Source organism: Micromys minutus (assembly GCF_963924665.1).
Source record: "Micromys minutus genome assembly, chromosome: 22".
In the NCBI taxonomy this organism is placed as follows: domain Eukaryota; kingdom Metazoa; phylum Chordata; class Mammalia; order Rodentia; family Muridae; genus Micromys; species Micromys minutus.
In genome coordinates, this window is record NC_137957.1 from 32176985 (window position 1) to 32200892 (window position 23908).

A 23908-nucleotide genomic window follows, 5' to 3' on the forward strand; every position below is an offset into this window, starting at 1 on the left:
CATCACCGGGTACTTTTATTTTATAGGATGATTACTTTATTATAATGTTCATCTGGATAATCTTGAAATTCTAAATTACTTTCATTCCCTAGAAGTATCATTATCCAGTAAGAAGGTTTCACCCTTCAGTTGGAGATTCGATGTATCCTGGGAGTACCTGAGCATCAGTCTACACAGCCTCACTGGAGAGTAACCCAGGCAAAATATCTAATCTATCCAAATATGGCTGAAACCAGAAATGTGTGATACTCCATCTTTTCTCTTTCTGTCCTCCACTCAACTGGCCAAAGTACTTGCCACATTCATTTACATTGAGTGGCCACTATGTTTTGTGCACATCGGGTTCCATTTGTTCTTAATCCTCCGCCAAACACTTCAAAACTCTTGCTCACTTAGTGAAAGAAAACACAGATGTATTCTTAACCTTTTCAAAGATGGCACATCTCAAAGTGGTGTTACAAGCAATTGACTCAGGAATATTTCTCCCGAGCCCAGCACAAGATAGCCTGCCACCATACTGATAGGGTGTGAGTATTCTGTACACCCTCTTGAAATAATTACCAGTACTATAAACATTATATAACTAGTGTCTAAAGCAAATGCTTTGTAAAAAATATTATAATAATAAAATGAAATAACAGCTTCAGAGGAAGTCCCAGGTTTTCTTTTGCAGCAAAAGGTCACCTCACTGGGTTATGTTTGCAGTTGAGGGATGAAGGTGGCTTTGCTGAAATCCCTGCAGTGTCTGGAAGAAGAGACAGGGAATTAGGTCACTGGCTGGCATCTCAAGAACAATCACAGGCAGAAGAGGCTAATCTTATATTTTCAAAATTGATTCCAAGCTTTTTGGAGGTGAAACCTACTTTCTGAAAGACAAGAAGAATAAACGGGAGGGAAGCTGGTTAAATTCTATATAATTCACAGTTTGTGAATTTGTCTGTTTAGTTGATTAGCTACTGAAAGAGATGGCCTTTAAGGCACACAGGGAGGTTAGAGCTCAGCCTCTGTTATCCTTCTTCCTGAATAGCTCTGTATAGTCCTGGGGAGCAGATGAAAGCTGCCTTGCAAGACAAAGGCCCAGGTTTGGCTTCTTTTCTCTATCAGGTGAAAAAAAAAGCCAGAAAGGTAGAAATCCTTTATAGTTAAACTATTAAAATTGGTCATTCCTTTCTGCTTTTCTTTTTCTAAAATCTTCTTTAATGTAATTCTTTAAGAGTAATCAAGCAATAAAATTTCTCCCTGGGTGGGCCTCAGACATGAAAGTGAGTCATGCACTCCTCTTGGAAAGCCGGTGCTCTGAATAACCTCTTTAAAGAGAACCAGCTACCATTTCTTTTCCAAAGGAAAGATCAGCACTGGGCTACGTTTTCTGTTGAGGTGCCTGACCCCCCAAACACTGAAGAATTATTCAGGATCTGTGAAAGAAAGTAGAGAGTAAAATAATGGAAGAGATGTCTGAATTATAAAGGCCTCACCCTCTGCCCAAGTTCCATGACCTTCTATAATCCTGCAGCTCGGGATGGAGCTTCCTTGGAGCAGCAAGAAATCAAAGAATATGTGAAATAAAAATGGGAGCATCTGTGGAAGGAGAACTAGAGAGAAAAACTAGAAACAAAATCATTGCAGAAGAGTAAAAAAAAAAAAAGATGCAAAAGGGAAAGGGAAGAAAAATATGAGACCCTGGAAAACAATTCAACGTGCCAACAACTTATCCAGGCATTTAGCACCTGAGATAGTACTAGAACTGTATTAAACATGGGGCATCAACAATACGTGGGACCTACCCCAAACCTTAAAAACCCATGCTTTACAAACGTACGTTACATAAATACACAGTGCTAGCCATCACTGATGTAACTGTCGTTATTCTTGGTCATGTCTATTTCTTTTCACCTAGTGAGCTGGATCTCACAGACAAGCTTTTGTATTTGCTGTTTATCCTACACAATGCACCATTTCTGATTACCTCAGCATATCTGGCTACCTCTGAGGATTCCTCTGCAGCCCGCTGAGATGAAGCAGCCTATTGACTAGCTTCATGTATCGCCGCCATTTTGAAGAACTGGCATTAATTATTTTCTTTCTTTATAAGCTTCAAGTTTACCATCTTCCATTTGAACACTTTGAGGAAAGCAAAGCCATGAAAGCTACTGAGGACCCCATGAATGTTCATCAATTACTAGACTAACAGATCTTCATGTTTTATGAAAGGGGTATATATGCGCGCATGCCACAGTAAGAAAAGCATCTTAGGAGAGGCCGTGCTTGTTGTTAATATTGAATTTCTATGGCTGAATAGGTTTTCATCTTGACAGACAGACAGATAAACAAAACATGCTTCCTCGTCCTTCCATTTCATTCAGTGTATCCTCAGTATAGACAAAGCGAGGAGAACTGAGCAGCCACTGCAGGGTGGCTTAAAGCTCTGCCTTCAAATCAGAGGCTTTTCAGGGCAAATTTTTGTTCTTTCATGCATAAATAGGTCACTTTAGGCAAGATAAGGATACTCCCCACATCCCAGTGCCCTCTTCTGTCATGTGATATTCTTGGGATGGCTACTGCAGCCAACCTACCCAAATTCTTTAGAAGCATTTAGATACTCGAAATATACTTCAGTGTTGGCACATGGTGAGGAGGGAAGGGAATGTTAATATTGCAACAACCTATTTTCATTTTAAATACTGTGAAACCTAAGTAGTTGGTTCTGTGCAGGCCTTTGTCAAGAAGGTTCTATGAAAAATTGCTATTTTCTGATAAAGAAACAGAGAGTGATGTTATAAAATTGGTACAAAGTCACACAGAAGTTAGGAGTTGGGCTGGAGTCTAACTCTGGGATATCAGACATATCCATCTTGACTCTTGCTGTTACATTATGCCCTCTTGTTGAACATCTAATCCTCAGGGAGTTTCTTGGGGGAAAGAAATAAAGTACTAAATAAATGACTTTTTATGGGTCCTGGAGGTATTGATCACTCAATAATGGCGTATGTTCAATTTTTTTTTTAATTTCAGAATAATCGGGCTATAATTAGGATAGATCAATATTTAGAAAACCCAGATTCTGCGGATTTCCTGGCAGAGTCAGGAGAACCTGGAGAAGACAGTTAGCAAGCTTATCAGCAATAATTGGCTGCTTGAATTACTGCTGACCAGGCAGGTGAAAGGTGAAATTGCCACACTCGCTTGACCTTGATTTCTGATGGGAGTACCAAGGGCCTCCTGCGCATCCATCATTGCCCAGCTGTACTTCCCAACTAATTAATTTTAGAATGATCTAAGTCAATTAATTATGAAGCAATGGTTTGTCACCTCCAGCTGCCAATGGGTCTAAATTACAAAGTGCGGCTAATTAGTTAGCTTTACTCTGGTTCTTCAAAACGCATTGTGTATATCTACTCGTGAAGAACAAAGCATGACTCAGTCTATAAAGAACTGGGAACCCAGTTTTTCTGTGGGCATTCAATATTTAAACATCCGACAGGGGGATAAAGAGAGCACTTTGAACGCATGCAATCAGGTTTAAAAAAATAGGCAAGGCAACTTGGCAAGACTTCCGTAATGGAATATGATGAATGTTTTTCTAAATCTCTATAAAGCCAACTAAAATCCCAGTGATGTGGTACAATCAAGAAACCCCTGACCTCGTGGGAGCTAACATGAAAGCTGAATTATGGAGGCATATGGGCTTCATTTATTGCTTGCAAAGACTTAAGCTGCCTGAACAAATGTGTGTTCTCATGTACAAAGGAGCTGTTATTTTTGTCTCATCCTTTCTTTCCATGTGTCTTAAGAGAAAAGGTTAGCCCTACATATAGGTAGCAGAGGTGCAACCTGGTCTTCACATAAGTCCCCTAATAATTGAAGCAAGACCTGTCCCTGACTCTGTGACCTGCCTTTGAATCTCTTTCCCCTGGCTAGGATTCTTTGTGTCACCTTAGTGGGAGAGGATGTGCCTAGTCCTGCTGCTTGATGTGTGAAGGAACCAATTGGTACCCATGGCATCAACCCTAAAGAGAACAGGAGGAGGAAGGGGCATGTGAAGTTGGAACTGGAAGGAGGGGAGACTCTATGATTAGGACATAAAGTGGCTAAATAATTTAATTAATAAAAGAAAGAAAAAGAAAAGGTGTCCTGGTATTCAAGGCTAAAAGCTTTAATCTCGCCCCCTCCTACTTGCCCTGAAACTTTGCTGCATAAACAACTCTCTGTTTTCTTTTGTCTAATCAAGAGCTGGCTATCTTGGTGCTTTCAAAGTCTGCAAACACTTGGGTATCCTCCTGCTGACAACCGCTGCTAGCTCCCTAACCCTGGCAAGACCCAGGCTGCTATTCAAGAGCTGTATATTAGCAATCCCTTCGGCCTCTTCATGCGGAGGGGAGGCGCAAGCTTTGTGTCCCAACCCTTTATCTCCACAAAACCTCACTCAGAAGATAAACTGCTTTCACTCTGCATGAATGTAATAGTAGAGTTTAATCTCTTCAGTTACTTTGCACAGTAAATAGCTAGCAAATACTAGCTGCTGTCCTTGTCTGAAAGCAGGGGTGTGTCATGGTCAAAGTCTTCCAAATCAAATGATATACAAAGCTCAAGTTCTTTTCAGTTTCTGTTTCGGCATCTTTCTAGTTCTGAGGTATTGAGCAGAATTTTGATTTTTTTTTTTTAAGTTTGGCTTTTTAAGTAGAAGTTGTAATCAAACCATATGTTGATAAAAAGAAATTAAGGAGGGTGAAACAGGTAAGTTGCTTCAAACTCTATGTTCAGAGGCTAGCAACCATTTAGATGGTTTCCATTGTTATAATTTTAATGTGTTTTTAAAAGACTTATTTATTAATTGTATATGAGTACACTGTAGCTGTCACAGTGTCCAGAAGAGGACATGGGATCCCAGGTGGTTGTGAGTCACCATATGGTTGCTGGGAATTGAACTCAGGACCTCTGGAAGAGCAGTAAGTGCTCTTAACCACTGAGCCATCTCTCCAGCACCTAACTAATTAACATGCTTTTAATATAATGCTTTTTTCTATGTTTCCTATGGTACTGGTGATGGTCAAATGCACTCTTATTACAGAGTAATGCTACAAATACATTTTTAATTTACTCCCCTTTCTTCCAGTAAACACAAGAAATTTTTTTTTTTGAAAAATAACTGCCTATTCCTGGGTGTTAGGCCCTAACTCAGATTTTGGAAGTAAAATGTGACCAGGGTATGGCAAGTTACATTCAAGAAACTTCTTTCCCAGCACCTGATTCCAATTCAAGTCTGTCTTCCCAGGTCATATGACCTAGCATCTTCCGAGATCATGTGACCTAGCATCTTTAATCTCTATAATTTCATTGCTTTTGTCTCCTTATTCAGTTCACTTACAGGATTTATCACATCTTTATTATCTGAAGGAATTCCAGGAACTTTGCTGTCCTTTTGCTACTTAAGATGTCACTGAGAAGAAAGCTGTTTGGAATCCTGAATTGTAGGTCAAGCTTGCAGAATCCTTGAAATCTTTCTGCCTCAGTATCCCCAGTGTCAGTATTAAAAAGGTACATACAACCAAAAGCCACTGGGAGCACTCCTTGAATCATGTTGTACCTTGTCTGCCTGGAGATGAACTCCAGCCACAGAGAGAAACTAACAGAACTTTTGTACTTAATGTCTGCCCACATTCAGCCATGACTGGTAGATGCCAGCAATATTCATTTGTATACCCTTTATTCATTTGTCAATCAACTTCTTTTCAGTTGAAGGTAGTTTGTGTTTTTTTTTTTTTTTCCACTTGCAACTAAAACTGGAATACTTGTGAATCATAATTTAACACAACTCTTTGATGAGGAAACTGTTCATCTGTGTAGTATTGAGTGTCAGACATGGACCTCACACATGCTCAGCATAAGTTCAGTGTTCTATCACTGAGTTAAACCTGCAGTTTAGATATTTTACTCTTGGGCCACGGAAGAGTTGAGTAGGTCCTCAAGAAGTAACTACTGCACAAAGGTGAGAAACCTGTAACTCACGATCCCATTTACCTTCTAAGTACGGTTTGATGCATAGGCAATGGTATTCCTTCATAAATCCATCATCCGCCAGCCATGCAGACTGGACTAAGTCTGCTGCAGTTTGGAATGGGGTGTTTGTTTTGCACTTGGAGCCTCATGTCTTCCGACTGTTATAGAGGACAAAATGGAGCTTGTTTAACCAAGCACTTTACTGAACAGACTAGGCGACAATGTTGATCATTTTTTTTCAAAATATCTCCCTTGACAGGTTATTAGAGAATCCACAGCTTTTTATTTTTAAATCATACTTTCATGACATACTTATAATCTTTTAGGACAGATTATTTTCTCCAAAGACAACCATTTCCCAAGTTGTTTTTTTTAATAGGAGCTACAGATACACACACACACACACACACATACACAAATACACACCAATATAATATTCCACTTTCAACCAACTTTCAAATTTCAGAGCTCTGGAAATTTGGAGTCACTTACAATATAGGTCTAACTAAGCTATGCCTAAAATAACTTAAGCTAAATAAATCTCTAAATGTACATGTTTCCCCCACACCCTCAGATAGAAATAAGCACAAAGTGATGCAGAAAGTACACACCTGGGGAAGTAGAAGGAACGAAAAGATGCAGGAAACCATGTATTTAATTGGAAATGCTGGAGGTAGATAACAGAAACTTTCAAATAAATGAAGAATGTTAAATAAGCTTGCACCGTTCTGTGAGAATTGAACATTCGAATTGAATGTAAAAATGTTAGTTTGATATGGATGGCAGCAGAAATAAACTCAGAGAAAGGAAAAATAAAAAAAGCATTCCATTAAGAGCTCTGCAGGCATATTCTTGCTTTCTTCTGCTGGCTTGCGGCACATGCGCATAACAAAGAGAAACTGGAGCCAAGTGTGAAATCATGGCAACCAGAAACACTGCCATGGAAGGCACTTCTCCTCCTGGCACATTCACAGGACCTGAGAGGTCTCTCCTTAGAGACAGACTGCTGCAGAATAAATGAGCAGCTCCTAGGGCTTGAGAAAGGTTGTTACCTCTTCAAATTGACATCTGCAGCTGCGAGTCCTAAGGGGCTGTGCTGGCCACGAACCCTCCTCTTGCTTGTGAAAGCTGCCACTGTTTTAAATATTATCGTAAAACTTGTCCTCCATTAGATCTGCCATGCTGGGATATCGAGCTGGGGTGGGGGGACAGGAACCCCTTTAATTTGAGGATTCATTAAGCAGCTGTTTGACTTGCTTGCTGCATTGAATGCAGGACTTTTGTTGATCTGCTAGGCCGAGATAGAAAAGTATCATGTCCCTGCTAAAAGGGGTTTTGTTTGTTTACTCTGAGGTCAAGCCACAAAGACAAATAGATGTGCAGCTCAAAAATACGCTAATATATGTTCCTTCTTCTTAAACCATTCATCCTTAGAAATAAATATTAAACCTTTGCTCTGTGAGACAGTGTGTCACCGCAGCTACAGTGTCATAGAGAAAACTTCTCTGTTGGCTCAAGAATATGTGCAAGAAAGCTAAAAACTGACCGCTTCCAAGTTATGGGTTTTGTTCATGATTATCACATAAACGTTCTGTCTCTCTTCTTTTTATTGCCCTGACGTAAGCACAGACAGTAAAAATGGCATATCTTTCTTCTACACCATGGGGATCCAATGGGGACTCAATATTGTATCTGGTCTTTCTGCTGAACAGCAAGGAAACTTGAGAGCAATGCTCTGTAGGAGAGAACAGCTCACAGGAAGAGAGAAGTCGGACATTCCTTCACAACCAAAGCACACTTGTGTTTTGCAGTAAACATCCATCACTGTCAGAGGGCAACCTCTGCCCTCCAACTCTTTCCACGAGTTCCTCAGAGAAAGGCTCCCCGCTCAAAAAAAAATTATATATATATATACTGTAGTTCTCCATTTCTCTGAGTCATGAAAAAAAAGAAACACTTTTTTACTGGTCAGTTTTTCTTTTTACTGCTCAATTTTTAATGGAAAAATATTTTTTAATTTCTTCTAATTTTTAGATTTATAAACCCAATATCGTTGTGTCACATTCAGAGCCCCAAACATCAGCTTCCTACATTCGATTCATTCATGAAAAGGAAAAGTTAGGGAGCTTCCCGGAACAGTTGAATAGGACTCCGGCAGAGATGTTCTCTACGATTAGTAATGATCATGAGCACTAAGGAGACCAAAAAGAGGACCCAACAGGGTCCCAGAGTTCTCCACACTGGTAGAAAAACTGGCGCCAACCACAAGCTGGAAAAAGATCTTTTCTATGTTTGGTTCCTGTCCCCAAGGGTCACTCTTGGCCACACTTTGTCTCTGAAGACCGAGAACTGATTATTATTAGTTCTTGTGAATTATTTTTGTCTTCTTTTATTGAAATTCAATAGAGTAAAAATAACCACTGTCCATTCTCCCTTGCCTGACAGCTCTACCTGGGCTGAGGTAGTGGGAAAAGACAGGAAAGGCTACTACAGATGTTTAATAGAAAAAAAGGCCTTTTGGGAATGCATTTGCATGACTCATAAAGAACGGTTATTCTTAGCTTTTCCGTCAGCAGAGACAAAATTCTTTGTCCACTAATACAAGCTTCTACTTAAAAATGGGAAACCCAAGGCCCATTCAAAACTAGATCCCAATAATAGGCTCTCACTACAGTACCTGTCCCAAACCCCTGGAGTTATATTGTATTATTCTTTACAAGCCTAGAACTCATTGCAAAATCTTACTAGTTTGATGGTTTAATTTATTAAGGTAGAACCACCTGGCTTTAAAAAAATAAAACCACCCAATGCAGTAATAGCTACTTTAATTCATGTATAAGAATTACCCATTTGTCTATTACATATGCTGTGGTTTAAAATACTATGCCACCTAGAAAACCAAGGGCTGTTTATGGCCACCTTTATAGAATTAGACATACACTCAAACTTAAACCTAATATTGATTATCATTTGGATAAGTGCACTCCTCAATACCAACAAGGCAATAGTACACTGAAACAGTTTACTCAAGGATTGCTCTGAACTTTGATGAATTAAACAACAGAACTACTAGAGAATTAAAAAAAAAAAAACTTAAAAGGAAAATTTTAAAAATGAAAACAAATACTCTGAAAAGGGAGATAATTTAGTGGGTTAGAGTATTTCCTACCCAGGAATCACATAAGAAGCCATGGCTGTATGTGCTGTATAGAACCCCTGTGCTTGGGGGAGGCAGAGACAAGAGGATCCTAGGAGTTTGCTGGCCAGGTCGCCTAGCCAAAAGGACAAGATTCAGATTGAGTAAAAAACCCTTTATTAGTCAGAGTCACAGACCTTATAGGGAGTTTCTATATAGCAAGGGAATTTGTTGTAGCCCAACTCCCCAACAAGGGTCAGCAGCAGCAGCTGTGAATGAAAGTCCAAGGATCTAGCAGTTGCTCAGTCCCACAGGGCAGGCAGGCTAAAAAGAGCCTTCCTTCTTTCAATGTACTGAAGTAGGTTTCCAGCCAAAGATGTGTCCTAGATTAAAGATGTGTCTTAATCCATTGTCTTTAAGGTAACAAGGTAACCTTCAACTGTTCCCATTCTTTCTGAATAGTTGTAATGCCCCCATAGTGATACAGATTTCCCTACATTATTTAATATTTCCCATTAAACTCTTCATATAATTTTCTTGTAATATTGGCCACATCTCTGGTTAGAAACTCTTTTCTTATTCTGAACAAATGTTAACAGCTTGCCAAGTGTTTCTTACCTTTACTGGTTCTTTTTTTAAATGTTTCAGTCATGTTTCTATTTCTTTCATATGCTTGCTCTTTACTGAGGTTATTTCTACTATTTTTAGTTTTTTCTTTTCTTTTAGTGGGTAACGTATTGTTTTTCTTCCGGTTGTTAAGATGAGCAGGGATAGTGAACTACATTTTGTTACTTGTGGTTATCCACGTAACCCTTCTTTATTTAAAAAAAAAAAAAATCTGTAATTCTATGCTGATAATTTCATCCTAAACTTAGTTTGGATAATGGAATGTGAGCCAAAGGGCCAAGGCGCCAGATTACTTCCCTTTAATCGGGGCTGAATCATTAAGAGTCATGAATTGCAAGTTCGGGAGCTAGATTTTTAGCCTGAGTCATCAGACGGAAAGATAATCAGAGCAGTGATCACCGTGCTTAAAGCCTCTGAACAATGCTTCTCATCCTTCCTAATGCTGAGACCCTATAATATGGTTCTTCAGGTTGTGCTGACCCCCAACCATAACATCATTTTCATTTGCACTTCGTAACTGCAATTTTGCTAGTTATGAGTCATAATGGAAACATTTGTTTTCCGATGGTCTTACAGGTTGAGGATCTCTGCTCTAACAGGACTGCAGATGCTCCGAGGCTTTGCTACATAGCAAGAAATACTGACTAATCTTCTGAGCCTATTTGCTACTATAACAAAGATATTGGTATCTCAGAATGAGATACAGTTGAACATAACAGGCAATTGAAAATATGAGTGTTGACACTGAGGACGGTACAAGTTGTATATTATTCCTAGAGGCTGGGAAAATGGTGGCCCGTGGCCCAGAGTGGCACAATGTTTAATAAACTGACACCTGCAGTGCCTTGAAAGGGAGATATTTTATCTACTTACCAAAGGATGGCTTCAGAGGCAGTTTCCAAACAGAATGCTACCATCTACTTGTTTGTTGCTATCCTGTGACCTCTGAACTGTCAGAGGAGCTCAGAAAAGTGCCGAACTTGGGTGTGAGCAGGGAAACCCACACTGGAGCAAGCAGAAGTTTTAAGGATTACAGGGATGAAAAAACGAACTGTTGCTATTTATTAAAAGTAATAAAATGCTTTGACAAAGATGTCCAGTTTAATGCATGCCCTAGTGGCACATATTGCTTTGGAACAACCTGTGGATGTCTTAAGTTCATCTATCGAAAGGCACACGGACTGAACAGTTTAACAGAAAGGTGTATAATCTTCCCCAATCCTGTTAGTTCATATTATGTATAATGAAAACTTCAGAGAAAGGCACATCTCCAAAGAACAAGCGTGTGGCTCTGTGCTTGTGCTTCTGAGTAAAATCAATTCACTTCTAAGGTAAACATGCTTCTGGAATCACAATGCCAAAGGATTCTATATAGTTCCAAGGAGACTATAATTCATAAGACTCTCGACACTTTGGGGTCCACTTCTCGGTATAAAGAAGGAGCAAGGTTCAAAAGCCCCAGCTCGGTAAGCTGCGTATTATGTGAAAACTTCATAATGTATCCTGGGAAAATAATGAAAACAAGGTTTCCTACAGATTGATTAGCTCAGTACTATTTGCACTGAGAAAAAGAAAGGCTTAAGTATCTTTTCTTATCACTGTTGCAATGGGACAGTTTGTCGTGGTTATTACTCACTATCATATGATTCGTTTTATAACCTCTAAATCTGTGCCCAGTGCAAAGAATGCCACAAAACCTTGGATTTTAGGATTGATCTCAAGAATCAATAGGTATTTAGAGTTTCTCTCTGGAAGCTGAGAGTACATATCAGTCAGTTATAAAAGAAAGATGGAAGTTTTATGAAGATTAAAAAAATAGTATCATGTTTTCTTAAATAAATCTCAAGTCATTGCTTTTGGCTGAGACATTCTTGGACACTGAGTGAATTCTGAGTAAACGCTGATTGACAAAAATCAGTTTCCTTCACCTAGGATGCTCTTCAGCTCGTCCTCAGGACCAGGAACAAACTGATTGCTATGTTAGTACTTATCACACCGATTAAATTTAGATCTTGGAATGAGAAGACACAGGAGCAGAAAGTCGCAGGTCAGACCTACAAGCACGGAGACAGATCGGTAGCTGACAGGCCCAGTGCACATTCTGATCATCATGAGTTGAGAAACCACGAAATTGGGAAGAGGGACATGGGACGAGTTGGTGGGGAGAGGGAAGAGGAAAGCGTGTTGTAGGTGAAGTATTCATGTATAAAGTTCTCAAAGGAAAATAGTTTTTATTATTTTATTGGATATTCCCTGTATTTACGTTTCAAATGGTATCCCTTTCTTCCTCCCAGTTCCTATCCTCTCTCCCCCTCCACTTGTTTCCATGAAGATGCTTCCTCTCCCAATCACCCTCTCTACCTCAGTGCCTTGGCATTCCCCTACACTGGGAAAATGAGCCTTCAGTGGACCAAAGGCCTCTACTCCCATTGTTACCAGACAGTGCTATCCTCTGCTACATAGGCAACTGGAGCCATGGGTCCCTCCATGTGTGCTCAGTGGTTGGTGTTTTAGTCCACAGGAATTGTGGAGGATTTGGTTGGTTGATAATGTTGTTCTTCCCATGAGGTTTCAAACACTTTCAGCTTCTTCAGTCCCTTCTCAAGTTCCTTCATTAAGGTCCCCATGTCCAATAGTTAGGTGCAAGCATCCTCAGCTGTATCAGTATGACTCTGGCAGAGCTTCTGAGGAGGCATCCATATCTGGTTCCTTCCAGTAAGCACTTCTTGGCATCAGCAATAATGCTTGGGTTTAGTTGCTGCATATGGGGTGGATCCCCAGGTGAGGCAGTCTCTGATTGATCTTTTCCTCAATCCCTGTTCCTCTCTTTGACCTTGTATTTCCTCCCATGAGTGTTTTGTTCTCCCTTCTAAGAAGGACTGAGGCATCCACATTATGGCTTTCCTTCTTTTTGAGTTTCATAATGTCTGTGAATTGTTTCTTGGGTATTCAGAGCTTTTGGGGCCTAGTATCTACTTATCAGTGAGTGCATACCATGTGTGTTCTTTTGTGACTGGGTTACCTCACTCAGGATGACAGTTTCTGTTCCATCCATTTTGCCTAGGAATTTCATAAAATTATAGTTTCTAATAGCTGAGTGGAGGAGTGTTCCCTTTTCTCTACGTCCTTGCCAGCATCTGCTCATACCTGAGTGTTGATCTTAGCCATTCTGACTGGTGTGAGGTGGAATCTCAAGGTTGTTTTGATTTGCATTTCCCTGATGACTAGGAATGTTCAGTATTTGTTTAAATGCTTCTCAGCCATTCAGTATTCCTCAGTTGAGAATTCTTTGTTTTGCTCTGTATCCAATTTTTTAATAGGATTATTTGATTCTCTAGTATAACTTCTTGAGTTCTTTGTATATATTGGATATTAGCCCTCTATCAGTTGTAGGATTGGTAAATATACTTTCCCAACCTGTTGGCTACTGTTTTGTCTTCTTGACAGTGTCCTTAGCCATACAGAAACTTTGCGATTTCGTTATATCTCATTTATCTATTCTTAATATTAAAGCATAAGCCATTGGTGTTCTGTTCAGGAAATATTCCCCTGTGCCTATGTGTTCTAAGGTTTTCCCCACTTTCTTTTCTAATAGTTTCAGTATACCTGGTTTTATGTGGAGGTATTTGATCCACTTGGACTTAAGCTTTGTACATGAGAGAAGAAAGGATCAATTTAAAAGAAATATTTTAAACAAAGTAATTAGGTACCTAACCTGAAGAGGTTCCTGCCTTAGCACTACTACAGGTCATTTTAGAAGACAGGTTGTTTCTTCTGCAACATGCAGCTGGGTGGGAGCTGCCATTGTCACTAGCTTGCAATTCAAGATTCAAGTACAATTCCTGGGAAAATATAAAATATATGTGCTATGTGATCTAGCAATAACTCTGTGGGTAAAGAGCCCAAGGAAAGAAAACCGGTGTGCTGCACAAACATCTGTATAACTATGGTCGCTAAAATATTATTCCTGGCAACCAAGAAATGAGACCTATATGAATACCTATTACCTGATGAATGGATAAAGAAAATATATAGAACTGCCACCACCAACCCCATGTCCCTTCTGCACAGAATCTAACATGTCCAGCCAGCCAGATCTTCCACATCCTTTTCCAGGATATAGCCTCATAGGCTTCCTGGCTCTCCACATCTACACCCTCTTCCTAAACCATCTAGCTTGGGTCTCATATTCAGTTGCTCTACTTTGTCTAGCCACCAGTATCTATGGAGCAAACAATTTCTAGGCTTCCTCCAAGACTTCTTCTCCATCCTTTAACCCACAGGCCTCTCATATCCAAGTTTTCCACAAAGCCAGATATCCCTCTACACTCAAAACTTAGACCAAGAGGTACATGCTGGAAACCAGCCCATTCCCTGTCCATACCAAATTCAGAAGTAAGAAGAAAGCATTCTACATGCCCAGATATCATGGAAAAAATACAAATAACATGAAAAATCAAGCCAGTATCTCCTTTCCAAAACCTATCAGTGCTGTAGAAATGTTTAACAATGAGAATTAACTAAATGAACCTCATGACACAGAACTTAAAAGAGCAATTATAAATTTCATGAAAGAATTCAAGAAGTCTAAAGAACACACACACATACATATTAATGAAATTAAGGACAAAGATTTTTTTAAGGTGAATTAATGTTTCAGTGATGAAACTGCCCAAGAGAACAAGATGAAAATGACAAAGACAATCCAGGACTTGAGAATAGGATTTAATAAGAAGATAAAAACATCAACGAAGACTCAAGCTGAAATGATGATGGGATTGAAAACCCCAACAAACCAATAAGAACATCAAAAGGAAAGCGTGTAAATAGAATTAATTAAACAGAAAATCGAAAATCAGGACCTGAAGATAAAATAGAAGATCTAAGTCAAGGAAGAGGAATATAAAAAATTTAAAACTACAGAAAAGAAACCTATAGAAAATGTGAAACATCATAATAAAACCAAACCTTTGAAATATAAAAAATAAGAAGAGATGATATATCATCATAATCAAAGAAACATTTAACCAAGAAGACATTACCATTCTAAACATATTTGTACCAACTTTTAGTGTACCCAATTTCATATAAATATAATTTTTAAAATATATGTATGTGTATGTGTTAAAGATACAGATTAATAATGATCTATTAAGCTATGTAATTTCAATATTCCACTTTCTGCAACAGACAGATCATATGGACAAAAACTAAACAAAAACATCAGAATTAATTAATATTATACATCAAGTGGACTTAACAATTTTCTATAGAATATTCTACCCCAAACCAAAGAATGTACCAAACCAAAGAATCTATTCAACAGTACGTAGAAGCTTTTCTGAATGAGAGAAGACCTAGGGACACAAAACAAATCTTTACAAATTTGAAAAGATGAAAATTACTCCTTTTCACCCTATCTAACCACACTGCAATAAAACTTCAAATTGACAGCAAGCACATCTCTAGGAAATACTCAAACTAATGGAGATTAAACAACTCACTACCAAAGTTGTGAGGTCAAGGAAGAAATTAAGAAAAAAATATAAAAATTCCCCATAGTTAAATGAAAAGACAACACAGTCTCTGGGTGCACCAAAAGCAGCCCTAGGAGGTGGTAGCTCTAAGTAACATTAAAATAATCCTGGAGAACACAAATAAATGACTGAATGTTGCCACTCAGAAAGTTGGAAAAACAAGAACAAGTACACACAGAGGTCAAACAGGAATTGAATCCCCTAGAACTGGAGTTCCAGATGGTTGTGTGACCCATGTGGGTTCTGATCATTAGACTCAGAGTTTTCTAGAAGAGCAACAAGTTCTCTTAGCCACTGAGCCAACGCTCTATAACTTGATCGTAGTTTTATAGGAAAAGATGTGTGTATCATATCAGTTAAATTCATCGACAATGCCATTAGTACCCAATCGGCATCAATTTCACAGGTTCAATGGAAAAGAAGAATATACTTTTTCATTTTTATGGGCCCCATTCAATGTATTTCCATCAGACATAGGACATTAATTATGATATTTGTCTTTTATTTTCTTTCATGGCATCTTTTAAATGATCTACAATAATGCCTGTGTAGTAGATTGTCCGCAGCCCTACTGCGTACTAGCACTTCCACAGAACTTACTGTTTAAGCTAGAAAATGTTGCCCTTGTTTACTCTTCATGTTGTTGTTGTTGATGATGATGATGATTTTTCATAAGTCCTTTTTAACTTTCCTGGTTGCCTGGTTGTGATTGTAAAAATCTCTTCCATTGCGTGAAGTGCATGCTCCTGATTTCTCCTAGAGATTATGTTGCTAAAAGCACTTGAGCCTTGAATGCTAATATCTAATATTGTGTCATAGGCCTTTCTAATTTTATCTTCTTCGGGGTCTGAGGCAGGAGGACTGCAAGTTCAAAGCCTGTGTAGGAAACAGGGAGGATTTAAGACCAGCTTGGAGCAAGAACTGGTTTTAAACAAGTAAACATGAGCGCTGATGATTGCTTTTCTCTTTGCCTTGAATTCGGGTGTCTTTTATGAATAATCAAAAACCAACGCTATCAGGCCGGCGTTTTAAAACTAGAAAAAGAGATGAAAAAGGAGAGGTTTGACCCTACTCAGTTTCAAGACTGTATTATACAAGGCTTAACTGAAACTGGTGCTGATTTGGAAGCAGTAGCTAAGTTTCTTGATGCTTCTGGAGCACAACTTGACTACCGCCGCTATGCAGAAACCCTCTTTGACATTCTGGTGGCTGGCGGGATGCTGGCCCCAGTTGGCACACTGGCAGACGGAATGATTCGCACAGATGTCTGTGTGTTTGCGGCACAAGAAGACCTGAAGACCATGCAAGCATTCGCTCAGGTTTCTAACAAGTTAATCAGGCGCTACAAATACTTGGAGAAACGTCTTGAAGATGAAGTTTAAAAGTTACTGCTCTTTCTGAAGGGATTTTCAGAGTCGGAGAGGAACAAGCTCGCCATGTTGACTGGGGTGTCCTTCTGCCTAATGGAACCCTTAATGCATCCATTCTTAACAGCCTTTATAAGGGGACTTTGGTTAAAGAAGGGGTCTCAGCAGCTTTTGCTGTAAAACTGTACATCATGGATAAATGAAAAAGGGCATCAATGCAGTTGCTCGGAGTCTTCAAAAAAGTGGGGGTGAACAACAGACTGACTGAGCTGTTCCCTGCCAATAAACAAGGCATTAGCACTTCACTAAGCATTTCACTGAGGCAGGCTTGAAAGTGCTTCCGGAGCATGTCTCCAACCAGCAGACCATTGGGGCACGGAAGGAGTTCCAGAAGGAGCTTCAGAATGGGTCCCACAGGGACTCATTCAAGGACATAATTTATATGTCAAGGGAGAAATGAAAATAAAATCACATCCCAGAACCAGTGGTCATTGGATAGTCTGGTCAAGTGTGATGAGTACCGTGGAGTGGAACAAAAAAGAGAAGCTTGTAACAGAACAAGCCATCAAGCGCTTGGAGCAATACAGCCCTCTACTTGCTGCCTTCACTACTCAAGGTCAGTCGGAGCTGACTCGATTATTGAAGATCCCAGAGTATTGCTATGACAACGTTCACCTCATGGAAGCCTTCCAGAAAATAGTGGTGCTTTTTTTATAAAGCTGAGGTCCTGAGTGAAGAGCCCATGATGCAAAGGGGAAAGTGTCTTCCTTGAACAAATGAAGTCACTTTTAGAATGGTTTGAAAATGCTGAGGAGGAATCTGTGTCTGAAGCCGAAGAAGGTGACTGAATTTTGAAACAACATACTCAGTAAAGCAAACAGGAGTTGTAGATAAAACGTCATGTCTTATGTGTCCTGGTTCTTACATCTTCCTGCCTCCCTATATCAAGCATGATATAAGGGCTTTCATGGCTGTTTTTATTTTAACTGTTTTTATGGTTACTGGAAATGTTGGGTTTGGTTTCTGAAACCATGTGTAAGGAGCTGTAGGAGTCATAGAATTGAGTCTAATGTTGCGTTGATTTTCAGTTACCTCCTACCTACTGTATTTCTACTGTAATAATGAACAGTTCACTGTATTTCCTGGGCTTTCTATATAAACTGTTTTCAAGATGTGATTTGCTTAAAAATTATTTGTTACAAAAAGATTCTGTTTGCAAATTAAACTGTAAAGGTATCCAAAGTCTCAAAAGGCACTGATTAGTGTGATAACTTAGTGTGTCCAGAGCCCCATTCCTCAGTGACAACCCTGTAGGTGACTGACTCCGTAGCATGGATCCTGATGTTGATTATATGTGAGCACTTCCTTATATTTTTAACCCCAGATGTGGTTTGATTTCTGGGTTTCATCCTTAGTAGAGCCATGGAGAGCAAACTTAAGCTTGAGAGCTACTCGAGGCAGAGGTAGGAAGAAGGAAGCAGAGCCTTTTCCCAGAAACTTGGTTCATTTGCATCTTCCCACGTAGAACAAGCAGACACTCCTCATACAAATGGACACAGCTTAGACTCTTAGGAAAGTTCCCACGAGGAGGGAGTTAAGGAAACGTCTTGTCACTAACCTATGAGATTGTTGGGAGTATCAGGGTGAGCCTGTCCTAACAGGATCTGGATAGGACTCCATTTCCCTTTGTGAAGGTAGAGGACAGTCGTTAGTAGTCCGCCATTCACTTGTCTGGGCCTGGCCTCATTCTACCAATATACAAGCTCCTAGTAACTAACCCTAGTTGCCATTCTTTTTAATTGCCATGAGCCAAACATTTCAATTGATTAATCCTCTTATTTTACTGGCTTTCTTCATTGCTTTTCTTTTTGCTGTCCATTTATAGTTAGTTCGTAGGGGAAAATGTAGCCCCCTTTTTGGGAAAGGCTAAAAGTGAACATTTTCAATGTTTTTTTTTTTAATTGGTAAAAGAAAATAGAATAATGCCACCAGAGACTTGAGTGGAAGTCGGCCATTCTTAGAAGTCAATCATTTGGTATTTTAAAGTTTATCTTGAGAATAACATGTAATATAATTTGAAATAAAGATATAGCAGCCTTAAGAGCATTATAGTGAAAACATTGATGAATGGAGTGAATTTGTAAAATGAATGACTTTGATAAAGTTTTATGCACAGGCAAAAGTGTTCCTTAGATTCTGTGTAGTGATCTGCTTCCTTTTTAATTTGTAGTCCTAAAAAGATTTTTTTTTAAATAAAGTCCATCCTTATATTAAAAAAAAAAAAAAGACTGATGATTTTGCTCCATGGTAGAAAAATCTCCAGAATGCAAAAGTTAATGAAGTTTTAGGTTCAAAGCCTGTTATTAGAAAAAAAAAAATTGAATTTATTTTTCAGTTTTATGACATTCTTTTATCTAATAATGTTTTTTGCTTTAAAATATTTTCTTACTTTAGAATTACTCTTTGTGTTTCCTAGTTTTCTGTTTTTAATTTCCTTTCATTTGTTTGACTTTAAATTCTTCTGCTCCTAAAGCATTATTTGACCTTTCTGTGTATGAGAGAGGAGCTTCCTTCTTTACAGTATGTGTTAGATTTTCAAACAGATATGTAGACCCATCCTATACATGTAACAAGAATTTCTCAAAATAACCAACACATTCTATGGGTTTCTACCTCCAGTTTTATATTTTACAATTATCTTGCATTTATTAATTCTTTTTCCCTTTGGATAAACTAAACCCTTTGATATTTCATTTTTGTTGGGTTTCTTTTATTTATTTATTTATTTATTTATTTATTTATTTATTTATTTATTTATTTTGGAAGCTGCAGGATCTTGGAAAATTTAACATGTTGACTTTTCAAAGTCTAAAGACACTACTTTTATTCTTGGACTGAATATTATAAGAACCTTCTTATTTTAATTAAATTTCATGTTTTATTCATCAATTTTGCTGGGTAATTTTATAAGTATAGCAAGGATAATGGCCACACTCTTGGGAGGCCACCAAATCTAATTTTAATATCTTACTCATGTCACAGTGTCATTCAGGTTAGGCGACTCTGTCTGATGATCTTTAAAACGCAGGCCATAGTGTCTGAGTAATGCAGGACCTGGGTAACTCGTCTGTAAACTTACCTGTTTGGGACTTAACTTATAAGCACATAGATGGGAAAGAGAAAGTGTGACGTTACAGTCTGTCCCAGTTGTCTGGGTCCTGGCTCCACTTCTGCTCATGTTCCCTTTGATGAGAATTTAGCCTGGGGTCCCCTACCTTGCTCAGACTCAGGGAGCAATAGAACCGTGCTCCCACAATGTGCCAGAACTGTTCACATGCATCAGATGCATCACGTGCATCCAAGTGATGACTCTTCTGTTTGTCTAGTCTATTTAGTCACTAAGCTTTTAATGGCAAGGATTATAATTGTTCATACTTACTTACACCCTTAGGAAAACACATGCCTGATGGTACATGCTAGAATCAGCAGCTGTTTATTAAATAAATAGACAAATCAATTCATAAAAAAAAATAACTTTGTGATCTCAGGAATATGGTGGAAAACATTTAAAGAAGTACAAATCTGGATGCTGAGGATGATGAGGTGCTTGTAAGGAGAAGGAGGAATCAAAGATGTTAAAAGTATACTACACATTGTCTAACCTAATATCTCCTGAAGATGACTATTTATGGATGTAGATTTGTATAACTGAAAACTCCAGCTCAGATTTGCTTAATGAGAGCAAAATGAAAATGAAAAAGAAAATAAAACTAGGAAACTTTCATACTCAATAGATAGTGATAATGAGACCCAAACCAAACAAGCATGTAAAAAGCAATACCTCACTCTGCATTCCAAAAGCAAAGGATAAACATGCTTTGCTTAACTACATATTCCCATGTGCACCAAAGAAAGAGTCATCTGGATTGAGTATCTAGAAAACTCTGCCAAAAAAAAAATTAGTCATAGAAATTTTTTGAAATATTTACTCACATAAATTAACATTGCATTTGAGAGGGGAAAGGGATAATTGGTAAGAATGACCATTTGCTTGGCTAGAGTTCATGTGTGCATCAAAACACACCAGGGGTCTAGAGATTCTTCTGCCTTTCCACCAACTACCTTACCTTCTCCCTTCTCCATCCTCCATACTTGTAGCCAGAGACAGGAAGCACAAGTACAGTTTGCAACTTTCTCTTCTTTTATCACTTTTTGAATACCTGTGATGTTCCAGCACCGTGGCTGACTATAAGAAGATAAAATGATTGCAGCCTCTGATTTCACAGTCCTGCACATTCATACAGATTGTATTCCAGCACCAGCAATGAAAGACACAGCGCTTTGCATTAGGAAACACCTGAAAAGTGCTTTGATGCCCTAAATGGAAAAAACAAAATGAGTACTTCCGTGTTGGAGATGACAATTTCTCAGAATAAAAATGAACACACTTTTGCTATTCATCAGGAATGCAAGCAAGATTACCAAGGAGGCCATGTGTATTCCAAAAGGAGACAGCTGGATTCTCCCCATGTTTTCACATCTGCCAATGGTGTAAGATTTCCTCCCCATGATTATGTAAGACTTCTTTACTCATGTCACGATAACATTGTGCAGGACCAGTTACATGCATTAGTCATGGCAACTTTATTAGCAGTACCTTAAAACCATTTCCAGCTCTGATATTGGGAGGTCAGAAATGAGTGACTTAACTTTTGTAGTCTCATCGGCCTCTAGAGGGAAACTTTCTGGTGGATTTTCTAATTTTCCCCTTCATCACAGGAAAGGCAGAACTATATCAGAGGTAAATGATTCTGGATGTAGCTCCTATGTGCTCGAATACATGGATAGCACTTCACTCTGGTAGTTTTGTCCAATGTTGCAATGAGGCCCAAAGATCTTTCTTCATGTTTCTTTTTAGAGCTGCCCCAGTCAACAAAGGGGTTGCTACAAAACATTCTATTTTGATCCATAACACACATGTACAAAGCTGTACGTGGTGGTAAGTTTCCTTTTCCCAGGAAAGGGAGACAAAGGCAAGAGGATCTCTGGGGCTCACTAGCCAGCACATGTCCGTAATCAGTGAGCTCTGGGTTTAGGGAGAGACTGTACCTCAAAACATAACCATTTCTGAAACAGAAAGGTTACTTGTTTCTTCACATAAAGATAGCTTAATTATTGGATAAAACAAAATGTAATAAAAATCTTGAAAGAACAATATTTCAAATTGTTCTTTAAATAATAAAAAGGCAAATGTGTTAATTCTGATTCTGACATATGCCAGATACCATCATTTAAACACGTAATTATTGTTTAAAATAATAATGATAAATTTTTGTATTCTTTTGATGTGAAAAGCCTAAAATCCAATACGGTTTTTTGTATTTTCAACACCTCCTAATTTAATATTAATGCAAAATTTTTTTCTTGCATGTGTCTAAGCATGAAAGACTCTCATAGCTCTGGTTTAGAAAGTATACGAGCTGTTAAAACAATTGCACAGGTAGGAAAAAGGAGAATAGTCACCAAGACAACAGGTTAAAAGGTACAAAGACTTTCATGGATGAAATGTCCAAATAATTTCAAGAAAGTGAGCAAAGTAGAGGCTCTGTTTAAAATTTTAATTGAGGTTTACAAATAAACAAATCATTTTTTAAAAAACTGGGCAAAAGTCATTTATAATGGGTTACTTATGGCTTTAATTTAGATTGGTATGTTTTAAATTATCTTGTTTATAGGGTGGAGAATACTTAATATAATAAATCACCAAAATAGCAAATGCAATGACTTTTGGCCTTGTCAAGAGGAAATCTTATACTGTGTGGGGCTGTTAAGTTTCAGGTTTGAGCCATGATTTTTTGCAAAACAATCCACATGCACAAGGCTTAATTATGCCAGATGAAAATAATAGCTATCTGGGCTGAACTTTGTCCATTTACATAAGGAGTTCTGGGGCTGTGGATGTACTTGTTCACAACCACACTGCATCTACTGTGCAGTCAACATAGCTCACTTTGGCTTTGTTATTCTCCAAGCTTACTAGGTCCACCAGTTAGCTGTGTAAGTCAGCATTTAACTGTTTAAAGTATGTCAGAATTCCATCAGGATCTGTTGTTGGATGTTTAATCCTCTTTGTGGAAAAACTCAAAGCCAAGAATATATCACAAAGTCTCTTTGTGGTGACAGTTAAGAATTACGTCAGCTCTTAATTTTTACTTATTAGTAAAGCCAGAATAGATTGATGGGAAGGAGACAAGACCTTCTAATCTTTGTGTTGTAAATTTTGGAGAAGAGTCAGACTGGTAGCCACAGACACTGCAAACACTGGCTGTTTGACAGAGGGGCAAGAAATAACGATATTGATTTAAGAGAGCCATGTAATACTCACTTAATATTGTGAATATTATTAGGATTTGGTTCCAGCCCACCCTTGGGTATTCTTACTCATATCTTAAAGATTACCTAATTTAGCACTTTCATTGCTCAAAATATGTCATCATTGGTTAAACTCTAGATTGCTCTATATTTAATGCATGGAATATAATTTTTAATCTATAATCTTATTTTTTAAAAAAAAACTGTGTCCAAAGTGCATCCAGGTACTATATCAAAGTGTACCTAAGGATATTCTCAGACACAATCAGCCAATCATTTGCCAGCCACCCACCTGAGGTTAGCTGGCTTATAGATTTAAGAGCAGCTGCTACAGTCTAAATATTCCCCTTCATCCTCATTTTGTATGGTTATGACAGGATCATGGCCTAAAGAAAAAAAACAAAGAGATCATTGCCATCCGCACTCAAAGGATCCCCAGCAAGCCTTAGTGGAACGTCAAAACCCAGTGGTCATGTACTAAGAGAAGAAGGTAAGTTATCTCACTGATAGAATAGGTCCTTAGGCTCCTACGGTAAAGTAGCAGGGTCTGAACCATTTCCATTAGTGATATGAGCACACAAAGCAAAATGCTACGAAATGCAGGATGCCTTTCCAGGTTCCAGGCATTTGTGCAATTTGCAGAGTAAGCCCCGCCTTACCCCATCCCCCTACTCTCACTAATTATTCATCAAAACTATTCCCAATCTGACTTCTCATTTCCATAACCTACATTCCTCTTCACCTTTCTACCTCTCTGCTCCAGTTTTCAATTTTTTTTCCTTTCCTTACTCTCTAATGCAAAAGTACATTACGTCCCTAGATAGCTCATTTTATATATTCAGGTTAATATTATTAGACTAAAACATTTCTCT

General features: G+C 38.5%; 1 pseudogene across 1 annotated transcript; it reads left to right on the top strand.

The window, feature by feature from the left end:
- The first annotated feature begins 16282 nt into the window (after positions 1-16282).
- LOC308435007 (eIF5-mimic protein 2-like) lies at positions 16283-17512 on the top strand (annotated as a pseudogene). Its single transcript has one exon. The product of its transcript is annotated as an eIF5-mimic protein 2-like (transcript).
- Positions 17513-23908: the final 6396 nt, after the last annotated feature.